At 28.3% G+C, this 12,469-nt stretch overlaps 1 protein-coding gene across 1 annotated transcript in view; it reads right to left on the reverse strand.

Annotated features, from left to right (window-relative positions):
• LOC101901057 (tyrosine-protein phosphatase Lar) overlaps positions 1 to 12,469 on the reverse strand; it is an 898,201-nt gene that overhangs the window by 70,970 nt on the left and 814,762 nt on the right. The gene's annotated exons all lie outside the window — the stretch shown is intronic.

The raw sequence follows: 12,469 nt of genomic DNA on the forward strand, positions 1-12,469 counted from the left end.
TTTGACTTTGGGGAATATATGTTCTTCAAAATTGCATTACATTGGAGGTCTGATGAATTATCCTCAAAAATTCAAATATATTTTTCTGATGGTCCTTGAAAAACATATTCTTGAAAAATTTAAAATTTCTGGTCCTTGGAAAAATATTCTAAAAAATGTCCACGAATTACAGCCCTTAAAAAAATACTCTTTAAAAAATTCACGATTATACTTTCTCTGAAACATTTTTTTCTTTAAAATCTACAATCGATTTTCTTTGGGGAAATATTATTGAAAAATCCACGATCGTTGGTCTTTGGGGAAATATTCTAAAAAAATCCACAGTTGTGAATTTTCAAGCATAGTTTTTCCAATCGTTCAGTTTTGAAGAGAATTCTTCCATATACCATAGTCTTTGGAAGAATTCTCTTCAAAACTGAACGATTGGAAAAAAGACCATAGTCTTTGAAAGAATTCTCTTCAAAACTGAACGATTGGAAAAAATATTATTGAAAATTCACTACTGATGGTCTTTGTAAAAATCGTAAAAAGTCCACAATTGATTTCCCTTAGAGAAATTGCCTTAAAATGTTCAAGATTAACTTTTTTTTGGAAAGTATTTCTAAAAATCTACAATTATTGGCCCTTGGAAAAAAAAAAACCTAAAAATCCACAATTATTGCCCTGGATTTTTTTATTTCAAAATATCCATGTTTTTTTGGAAACTTTTGAACAAGTTTAAACACTTTTGTAAAATACCTTAAAAAAATATTTTAAAATAGTAAAAAGATATTGAAAACGTTTCTTATGTCTCTAAAAATATATATATTTTTTTTAAATCCATTCTGTCCAAATCCAAATTTTTATAGACTTTGACAAAATAAATTTTTTAATTCACGTTTGTTATGAACCTTAATAAAACATTTTTAAAAAATGTTTTTTTTTTTTAAATATCTACGTTTGTTTGATCTTAAAAATATGCCTTCAAAAATATTTTTCAAAAATACATATGAAAAATATTTTTTTTTAAATACACGTTTTTTATAGACCCTAACAAATATTTTTAAAAATCCATATGAAAAATATATTTTTTTAATCCTCATAAGGTCTATAATCTTAAAAATATTTGTAAAAAAACCCACGTTTGTTATAGAACTTCAAATCTTTAAAAAATCCACTTTTGTTATACACTTAAAAATATTTATTAAAAAATCCCAGTTTTTGTTGGTTTTGAAAAAATATTTTTGAAAAATCCATCTTATTTTAGGCCCTTGAAAAAATATTTTTTTGAAAAAATCGACGCTTGTTATAGACCATATTTTTTTAAATCTACGTTTGTTATAGATCTTAAAAATATTTTTTAAAAAAGCCAAGTTTTTTATAGACCTTAAAAAATATTTTAAAAAAAAAATCCATGTTTGTTATAGATCTTAAAAAATATTTAAAAAAAAATCCATGTTTGTTATAGACCTTAAAAATATTTTCAAAAAACCCACGCTTGTTTTAGATCTTAATAAATATTTTAAAAAGGTCACGTTTGTTATAGACATTAAAAAATATTTAAGGAAAAAATCACGAATGTTACAAACATTGAAAAAATATTCTTTTACACATCCGCGTTTGTTATACTCTGAAAAAATATTTTTAGAAAAATCCACTTTTATTATAGACCTTAAAAAATTCACGTTTATTATAGACCTTAAAAAATATTTTAAAAAATCCTAATTTGTTATAGACCTCAAAAAATTTTTTTTTAAAAATCCATCTTGGTTTTGGGCCTTGAAAAAATATTTTTAGAAAAATCCACGTTTATTATAGACCTTAAAAAATTCACGTTTATTATAGACCTTAAAAAATATTTAAAAAAAAATCCACGTTTGTTAAGGACCTTCAAAAATATCCATCTTGGTTTTGGTCCTTGAAAAAATATTTTTAAAAACCACACCTTGGCTTTGGTCCTACCAAAAATATTCTTAAAATTTGAACCTTGTTTTTGGCCTTTGAAAAAATATTTTTTGAAAAAATGTACACTTGTTATAGACCTAAAAAAATATTTTTAAAAGAATCCGCGTTTGTTATAGACCCTACAAAATATTTTTAAGAAAATCAACTTTTGTTATGGAACTTAAAAACATATTTTTATAAAATCCACGTTTGTTAAAGACCTTAATAAATATTTTTAAAAAATCCACGTTTGTTAAAGACCTACAAAAATATTTTTAAAAAAATCCACACTTGTAAAAGACCTTCAAAAATATTTTTAAAAAATCCACGTTTGTTCAAAAACATTCTTTAAAAAAATCCACGTTTGTTAAAGACCTTCAAAAATATTTTTAAAAAATTCACGTTTATTAAAGACCTTCAACAATATTTTTAAAAAATCCACGCTTGTTTTAGATCTTAATAAATATTTTAAAAAGATCCAAGTTTGTTATAGACTCTGAAAAAATATTTAAGGAAAAAATCACGAATGTTACAAACATAAAAAAAAATATTCTTTTAAACATCCACGTTTGTTATAGACTCTGAAAAAATATTTTTTTTAAACATCCGCGTTCGTCATACTTTGAAAAAATATTTTTGAAAAATCCATCTCGGTTTTGGGCCTTGAAAAAATATTTTTAAAAAACACACCTTGGTTTCGGTCCTACCAAAAATATTTTTAAAAATCTCTTGTTTTTGGCCCATGAAACAAAATTTTTTTGAAAAAAAAAATATTTTTAAAAAAATCCGCGTTTGTTATAGACCCTACAAAATATGTTTAAGAAAATCTACATTTGTTATGGAACTTAAAAAGATATTTTTAAAAAATCAGTGTTTTATTGGCCTTGAAAATATGTTTTAACAAAAATGTTCTACATTGTTGGCCTTGAAAAAATATTTTTAAAAAATCCAACTTGGTTTTGGCCCTTGAAAAAATATTTTTTTTAAAAAAATCCGCCTGGCATTTGGCTTTTGAAAAAAAAAAATTTGCATTTGCCTTTTTTTGTATTTGCTTTGAATTTTTTTTTAAGAAAACGTTTTTTATGGACCTTAAAAAGTATTTTTAAAAAATCCTCGTTTGTTATAGTTCGTGAAAAAGAAATCTTGAAAAAATCCAAATTTAAAAAGTGCTTGGGAAAAATGATTTCATAATCCGCTTGTAAAAATAAATTCACGCTAAAATGGTTCTTTGAAAGAATTTAACAAACATCAAAAAGTGTCCCTAAAAATTGATCGAAAAAAAATATAATCGCCCTTAAAAATTTTAAAATTAAGTTTGAAAAAGATTTGAAAAAAAAAAAACAAATATAATATCGCTTGAACTTTTTTTTGAAAAGCCTCCTGTGTTCCAAGTCAATGAGATTTTTTTAATATTTTAATGAGTGAAAAATAATCTCCTTGCTGAAACCTTAAATAAAATAATTGCCACATAAACATCTATGAATATCTGATTGTCTGAGGTTTCATTAAATCGACTTTCCATTCAAATTAAGCAGATTTCTTGGTATTATCTAAAGAACTTGTTAACATGAAATACAATTCAGCAACGATTTAATGAAAGTAACAGCATGTCTTTTGCATTTGACGTATTACTAAGAGCACAAAGAGAGGGGGCTGAGAGAGAAATAAATTGTTGCAAAAACAAAAATCATAAAAGATAAAAATATATACAACAAATAAATAAAAGTCTGGCTGCTTCAGTTTGTTTTGCATGACTGTTTTTTTTTTCGTTGCCAGCAGATAAATTGGAATCTTTTGAAAAAATCTTTGGATGTCGTCTGGCTGGTGTTATGGCGAAACAAATGAGCGTCAACAAAAGCGGTTCTCATTGGAGAAATATGAAGAGGGGAGAGCACGTTTTGTTTTTTGTAAAGTGTTTTAACGAATTTAATTTAACGCTTGAATGCATTTCACACGCACACATCGTTGAATTCACTCCATCATCACACATTCCCGTTTTTTGTTCTTTCCTTTATTTTTTTAAGTCCTTAAGAGTTGACAGGGATTTCACAAAGGAGATGAACAAAAAATAAATAAATATAATAACAAGATCCAGTGTGGGCCGGTTTTTGTGAGAGATTGTTAAGGGCAGGTCAGCTTTTTTCTTTTGTCAAACAGAGGGGCTATTGAAAAGAGGATATGGGCTAAATTTAAAAAGGGATTTTTTAATGTTCATAAATATGAGTTTTAATTTATTCAACTGTTTTCATATTAGGCCCAATTATAAAGAATATTTTAAAGCCCGATTTTCGGCATCATGTGCAGTGTCATGTTAATGGTGCTGTTATCAATCCTTAAAAATTCCCTGGGAAAGGAATTGCTCCTACCCATCCTTTTCTCCAAAATATTTCCCTTCATAATTTTTTAAAAATATTCTGTGCCTTCTGGTGCAGTCATAAACAAGACACAACCCCTCCCTCTCTCTCCCTCTCTTTCCAACAAAAAGTAGTTGCAAAGATTTTCGAGTCTACATTTTGTGCTCACCACCTGATGTTTAACTTTTGACTGCGAGGAAGGAACACTGTTTGTGAAACGTGATCCTTAAAGTTTGGCATGTCTTATCCAACAAGAAAAGAAACCCAAGTGATTATTTCGACGTAGACATACATACATATGTAAATGTATTTAAAAAAGTCAGAGCGTCAGGTCGAAAGCCCACCATTCATAGATGACGTATATTGCATATGGCAAGGGTACGAGTCCTTTTCCAAATTAAACAACTTATAATACGATATGAGCTTCAGGTAGATGAACAATAGATTTGGGAACAAGTGTATGCCAAAATTGTTGAGAAAAAACGTGATGCCATTTAACAATTAAAAGTTGGATATTTAAATAAAATTGGGGAGGAATTAAGAAAGGGAAGAAAATACAAAATCAGAGTAATGGTAGTGGGAATTTAACAAACTATTAAGGACCAACAAAGACGTGGAATTTATAAAAAAATATTTATTCAGAGGCCAACAAAGACGAGGAATTTTTAAAACATATTTATTCAAAGGCCAACAAAAAAAAGACGAGGAATTTGTTAAAATATTTTTCATGGGCCCACAAAAAGTTGGATATTTTTCTAAAGCTAAGATGCGGATTTTTTAATATTTTTATACAGGGTCAATAAAAAAAATGGATTTTGAAAATATATTTTTTTAAGGCCCAAATCCAAGTGTATTTTTTTAAAAAAAATAATATCGTCCATTAAAAAGAAAATCAGGAGACTACAAAACTTTTCAAATATTTTCTCTATGCCTTTGTCAAACGTGGACTTTTTTAAAAAATTTTGTAATGTCTATAACATTATTCGAAAATATTTTTCTAATGCCTATAACAAACGTGGATTTTTTACAAAGACGTGGATTTTTTTAAAATATTTTTATTGAAGTCTATAATAAACGTGGATCTTTTTAAAAATATTTTTCTAATGCCTATAACAAACGTGGATTTTTTAAAAATATTTTTTCAATGTCTATAATAAACGTAGATTTTTTTAAAAATATTTTTTTCAGTGTCTATAACAAACGTGGATTTTTTTTTAAATATTTTTTCAAGATCTATAACAAAAGGGGATTTTTTAAAAATATTTTTTTCAAGATCTATAACAAAAGGGGATTTTTTAAAAATATTTTTTCAAGATTCAACAAAGACGTGAATATTTTTAAAAATATTTTTATTGGAGTCTATAATAAACGTGGATGTTTTTAAAAATATTTTTTCAAGGTCCCACAATAAATGTGGATTTGTTTTAAAAATATTTTTTAAGGTCCCACAATAAACGTGGATTTTTTTTTTAAATATTTTTTCAAAGTCTATAACAAACGAGGATTTGTTTAAAAATATTTTTTTAAGTTTCAACAAAGACGTGAATATTTTAAAAAATTATTTTTATTGGAGTCTGTAATAAACGTGGATGTTTTTAAAAATATTTTTTCAAGGTCCCACAATAAACGTGGATTGGTTTTAACATTATTTTTCAAGGACCAACAAAAACGTGGATTTTTATAAAAATATTGTTCAGGGTCTATAACATACGCGGATTTTCTTAAAAATATTTTTCAGGGTCTATAACAAACGTGGATTTTTTTAAAAATATTTTTAAGGTCTATAACAAACGTGGATTTTTTTAAAAATATTTTTAAGGTCTATAACAAACGTGGATTTTTTTTTAAATATTTTTAAGGTCTATAACAAACGTGGATTTTTTAAAAGTATTTTTTCAAAGTCTATAAAAACGTGGATTTTTTAAAAGTATTTTTTCAAAGTCTATAAAAACGTGGATTTTAAAAATATATATATATATTTTCAGGGTCTATAACAAACGTTGATTTTCTAAAAGTATTTTGGATTTTTTGGATTTTTTTAAAAAAATATTTTTTAATGCCTATAATAAATAATAATATTTTTTCAATGTCTATAACAAACGTGGATTTTTTAAAAGTATTTTTTTAAAGTTTATAAAAACGTGGATTTTTTTTAAAAAATATTTTTTTAATGTCTATAATAAACGTGGATTTTTTAATATTTTTTCAAGGTCTATAACAAACGTGGATGTTTTGAAAATATTTTTTCAAGGTCTATAACAAACGTGGATGTTCTGAAAATATTTTTTCAAGGTCTATAACAAACGTGGATGTTTTGAAAATACTTTTTCAGGTGCAAACGAATACTTTATTTTTTTTTAAATTAGTTTTCAAGGACCAACAAAAACGTGAATTTTTATAAAAATTTTTTTCAAGGACCAAAAAAAAAACGTGGATTTTTATACAAATTATTTTTCAAGGACCAGCAAAAACGTGGATTTTTATAAAAATTATTTTTTAAGGACCAACAAAAACGTGAATTTTTATAAAAATTATTTTTCAAGGACAAACAAAAATGTGGATTTTTATAAAAATATTGTTCAGGGTCTATAACAAACGCGGATTTTTTTTAAATATTTTTCAGGGTCTATAACAAACGTGGATTTTTTTAAAAATATTTTTTTAAGAACCAACAAAAAGAGTCAATTTTTTTTAAAACATTTTTTCACAGTCTAACTAACGCCTGGATTTTATTTTAAAATATTTATACTTATATATATTATATTATAGAATACTTTTAAGGCCAAAAACGGAATTTTTTACAAAATTTTTAAGGGTTAAAATGGATTTTTGAATAGTGGCCAAGAATTTTTAAATATATTTTTTGAGGACATTTTTTATATTTTTTAAAGTGCCCAGAACGGTGGATTTTTTAAATATTTTTTCAAGGGCCTAAAATTTAATTTTTTTTAAATATTTTTCAATGGCCGAAAAAAGTACATTTTTTAGGAAGTAGTTGAAGCGGGCATCTATAAAGATATTTAGCAAAACGTAATTAAGTAGTGGACAAATACATCCCTGAATAGACCCACTCATCCATATAATGATCCCCAAAGAGTGACACTGTGAAATTATCTCATTTTCCTTCTTTTTTGTCTGATTCTTAATTAAAAATATTCATTAAAATGTTTTTTTTTTTTGTTTCTTTAGTTCGTTCTTTTAAATATCCCATAACACAATACACAATTTAAATAATTTGCTGTCGATACATACAGGTTGGATTGTTGGTTGGTTAGTGTATGCAACATTGTGTATGAGAATGTGTGCGTGTGTTGTTTTTTTTTTTTTGTTTCGTTAATTTACCAGTGAAAAGTTAACACATGGTTTCATTATTAAACGTTTGTTTAACTTGCGCTCGCTTGCTTGCTTGTTGTTTTTTCTTGGCGTTCGAGTCCTTTGTCGTTGGCGTTTTTTTTTTTTTTTTTTTTTTTTTTTTTTTGTTCCTTCTTCATATTATTGCAGCAAACAACAACTATTATTGAATGTCGTGTTAAATGTTCTCTTAATTTGTACGAGGATTTCACACCCTGCCAGTCATTGACGACTGACACAAGCCAGCCAGACAGGCAGATAGGCAGACAGGCATAACAACAGCCAGCCAGCCAGCATACGTTTTATATGTTATTTTGTACGGTACGCTGTTGGCAACTGTGAATTGTACAACAGCAGTTTGAATCAGTTGTTAATCGACACCAATTATTTTTGCACGATTTCTTGTGTAAACACATTTAAATGGTGTGTGAGTATGTGTGTGTGTGTGTGAGAGAGAGAGTGAGGTGCTTTTTGGTGTGAGTGAGTTTTTTTTTTATAAAAAATAAAATGGACAATGTCATATAAAAAATGTGAAAAAATTCTCGGGGTCATGGGGGTAATTTTACAGGTGTCCAAGGGATAGTAGACCTTCGAAAGCTCTCCGTTGAGTGGAAGACCCCTTGAGAGGTTTTAAGCAGATATAAGGCACTTTGAGTAACATTTCTGTATACAGAAGAGCCTTTGTTAGACCTTTTTAAAGCTCTTCGTTGGATAGAAGACCCTCTTGTGAGTCATTAAAACGATATGAGGTTCTTTAATAGACGACAGTTTTGTTTTTCAAAATTTGGAACCCTATGTGGAGGAGGTACCAGAAAAAGTGGTCCGATCTCTACCATCTTTATAACAAATCATGTGTTGATGGAAATATTAAGATGAACCAAGTCTGAATGAAATCGGATGTTAATTTCGCGTTTTATGAGCTTCAAGGTTATTCAAAATTTTGACTCTTTTGTGGGGGAGGTACCGGAAGGGGTGGTCCGACATATTCCATCTTCACAGCAGATGATGTGTTAGTAGAAATAATGGGATGTGTGAAATTTGAAGACAACCGGATGCTTATTTCGGATTTTATAATCGTTTTGGTTATTTGAAACTTTGACCCTTTGTGGGGGAGGTACCAGAAGGAATGAACCGATCTCTACCATCTTTATAACATACCTTGTGTTGATAGAAATATTGAGATGTGCCAAGTCTGATTTAAATTCGCGGATTTAAATTTCGCGTTTTATAAGCTTCAAGGATATTAAAAATTTTGACTCTTCTGTGGGGGAGGTACCGGAAGGGGAGGTCCGACATATTCCATCTTCACATCAGATCTTGTGTTAGTAGAAATAATGGGATGTCAGAAATATGAAGAGAACTGGATGCTTATTTCGGATATTATAAGACTTATAATTATTCAAAACTTTGACCCTTGGTGGGGGAGGTACCAGGAGAAATTGTCCGATCTCTATCATCTTCATAAAAAAATCATGTGTTGATGAAAATACTGATGAGTGCCAACTCTGAATGGAATCGGATGTTAATTTCGCGTTTTATGAGCTTTAAGGATATTCAAAATGTTGACCCTTTGTGAGGGAAGTACCAGAATTAGGAAACCGATATATCCCATTTTCACTCCAGACCTTGGGTTAGTAAAAATATTGTGATGTGTGTAATTTGAAGGCAATCAAAGTCTTACCTTACATTTTATAAGAGTTATAATTATTCAAAGTTTTGGCCCTTTGTGGGGGAGGTACTTTATGGAGTGGACCGATATTGTCGTATTGGAGTCCTGACCTAGCACTGATGGAAATATTGAGATTTGCAAAGGCGTAACAAAATCGGATCATCCTTTCTCTCTCTGTGCAGGAAATTGTTTTTTTGGAAGTTTTCGATCTTTTGTGGGGGAGGTACCAGAAGGAGTTTACCGATATTGCCCATCTCCGCACTCGATTTAAATTTGATAATAATATTACACTGTACCAAGTTTGGATCAAATCGGATACTTCCCTCGAGAGTTATCGTGCGCACCAACTAGACAGACATACAGACGGACATCGCTAGATGGACTCCAAATTTCCTGAAATATATTTGGTCCAAAGAGACCATGGGTCTAAAATCTTAATTCGATGAGGCACGTTTTGACCGTATCAAATGAAATGATATATGCCCTCTCTAGCCATATGGCTGAGGGCATAAAAACTATCAACATGTCTTTTACGGTTAGAAGACCTTTTACAGGGCCATACATATAAACCCATTTCCAACCTTGAAAATTGCACCTCTTCGCAAAAAGTTTTGTTCGATTCGTGAAAAGTCTGAGCAATCACATTCTACCTCCAATTGTTCATTCCTTTGTGTTTGACCATCGAATCTCACATTTTTCTCTCCTCTCTCTCTCTCTCTCTCTCACTCACTCTCTGTGTAGCTCTTAATACTGGTATAATGTTAACAACATGTTAAACTGACACAATCAGAAATTAAAATAATATATATTTGTCTTCATGTCCAAAAAAAAAAAAAAAAAACGAAAAAAAGCAAAAGCTACAATCAAGGACCCAAAGGAAGAAAAGCCCTCGCACACACACATATGCACACACACTTGTGAAATAAATCAAATAATATTGAAATTCAATACATGCAACGAGATAAGAAAGCAGACATGTATAAAAGTGTCCGTTAAATGCGTGTAATGTATTTTGTTGTCGTTATTGTTGCTTTTTGTTGTAGTTCTCTCTTGTTCGCTCGCCCGTCCGCTCTCATGTCTCTCGTTATTGTGATGGATAACAATCGGGACATTGATTGCTTCAGAAATGCCAAAGTGCCGAATAAGGTGCTTGAAGAAAAGAATAATAACGACGATTAAAATAATTACATGTGAATGATGTGAGCTGTGGCTGGACTTGAATGGAATGGAATGGGTTGGACGGGACGGTACGGGGAACGATTGGATTGGTTGGGTGTCTGGTTGACAGATACAACGTAAATACATATTAAGGTATAAATAGTAATAAATGTCCTGTCCAATATGGTTTAAGGATAAGAATAATGATCCCTCTTTCAATGTCATTTGAAACTTTCGTTAAACGCATTTTGTTTTAATTAACGGAGCTGAGATAAGCAGAGAATACAGCGACAAAGAAAAACAGAAATAAATGCAAATAATGACAAAATGAAAGAAGGATGACCAAAATCTTATAGAAGAGCTGTAAGATTTAAAAAGAATGACTTTACATGAGACTTCTCACTAAGGGACATTTCGCTTTTTTATAGAAGAGCAGAAGTCTTCTAATGGACATTCAAAGATTTGACAAGATTTGTTTAAAGAAGTAAATTTGATGTAATTTTTTTTCCAAGGTACTTTTTAAGGTCTAAATGAGTGATGGATCTTGTTAAACTCTTTTTAATGACCACTTGAGTCCTGGATTTTTTAAACACTCTTTTTCAAAATATATGTCAAGTCAAGACGTAGTGTTTTTTTTTTAATTTTCAAAGAAACTTTTTGCAGAAAAGGTATTTTAAAAAAAAAATATTTTTTTAAGACCCGACAGTCTTGGATTTTTCAAAACTAGACAGCTTTGGATTTTTTAAAAAATATATATTTTTATAAGTCCAGACATTTGTGGATTTTTTAAAAATATATATTTTTATAAGTCCAGACATTTGTGGATTTTTAAAAAATATATTTTTTATAAGCCAAGACATTCGTTGATTTTAAAAAAATATATTTTTAAAAGCCCAGATTTTCGTGGAGTTTTTAAAAAATATATTTTTATGAGACTAGAAAGTCGAGGATTTTTTAAAAATATATATTCTTATAAGCCCAGATATTCGTGGATTTTTAAAAAAATATATTTTTATAAGACTAGACAGTCTTCGATTTTTTTAAAAAAATACTTTCCTATGCCCAGACATTCGTGGATTTTTTTAATTATTTCCACGCCAAACAAAGCCTTGGATTTTTAAAAAAAAAATATATTTTTTTTAAGACCCGACAGTCTTGGATTTTTAAAAACTATTTTTATAAGACTAGACAACTTTGAATTTTTATAAATATATATTTTCTTATAAGTCCAGACATTTGTGGATTTTTTCAAAAAATATATTGTCATAAGACTAGACAGCCGTGGCTTTTTTAAAAATATATATTTTTATATGCCCAGATATTCGTGGATTTTTTAAAAAAATATATTTTTATGAGACTAGGCAGTCGTGGATTTTTTTAAAAATATATATTCAAATGGCTAAAAATTTGTGGATTTTTTTTAAAAATATATTTTTATTTTAAAAAATATTTTAAAACTAGACAGCCGTGAATTTTTTTAAAAAATATATATTTTTCAAAATTGTGTTTTTTTAAATAATATTTTTTAAAGAATACAAAATAGAGAATAACAAATATTTTTTTTAAGGCCAAACTGTCTTGGATTTCAAAACAATTATTTTTGTTAAACCAGACAGTCGTGGATTTTTTTAGAGAATATATTTTTAAGACTAGCCAAAGTCATGGATTTAAAAAAAAAATATTTTGAAGACTAGACAGTCGTGGATTTTTAAAAAATATTATTTTTAAGATTAGCCAAAGTCAAGGATTTTTGAAAAAGTAGTTTTTTCAGACTAGATCATCGTGGATTTTTTTAAAAAAATATTTTGAAGAATAGAAAATATTATTTTTAAGACTAGCCAAAGTCATGGATTTTTAAAAAAAATATTTTGAAGACTAAACAGTCGGGAAATTTTAAAAGTATTATTTTTAAGACTAGCCAAAGTCATGGGTTTTTAAAAAATATATTTCGAAGACTAGACAGTCGTGGATTTTTAAAAAAATATTATTTTAAAGAATAGCCAAGTCATGGTTT

The sequence above is a fragment of the Musca domestica genome, unplaced genomic scaffold (assembly GCF_030504385.1).
Source record: "Musca domestica strain aabys unplaced genomic scaffold, Musca_domestica.polishedcontigs.V.1.1 32, whole genome shotgun sequence".
Classification (NCBI taxonomy): domain Eukaryota; kingdom Metazoa; phylum Arthropoda; class Insecta; order Diptera; family Muscidae; genus Musca; species Musca domestica.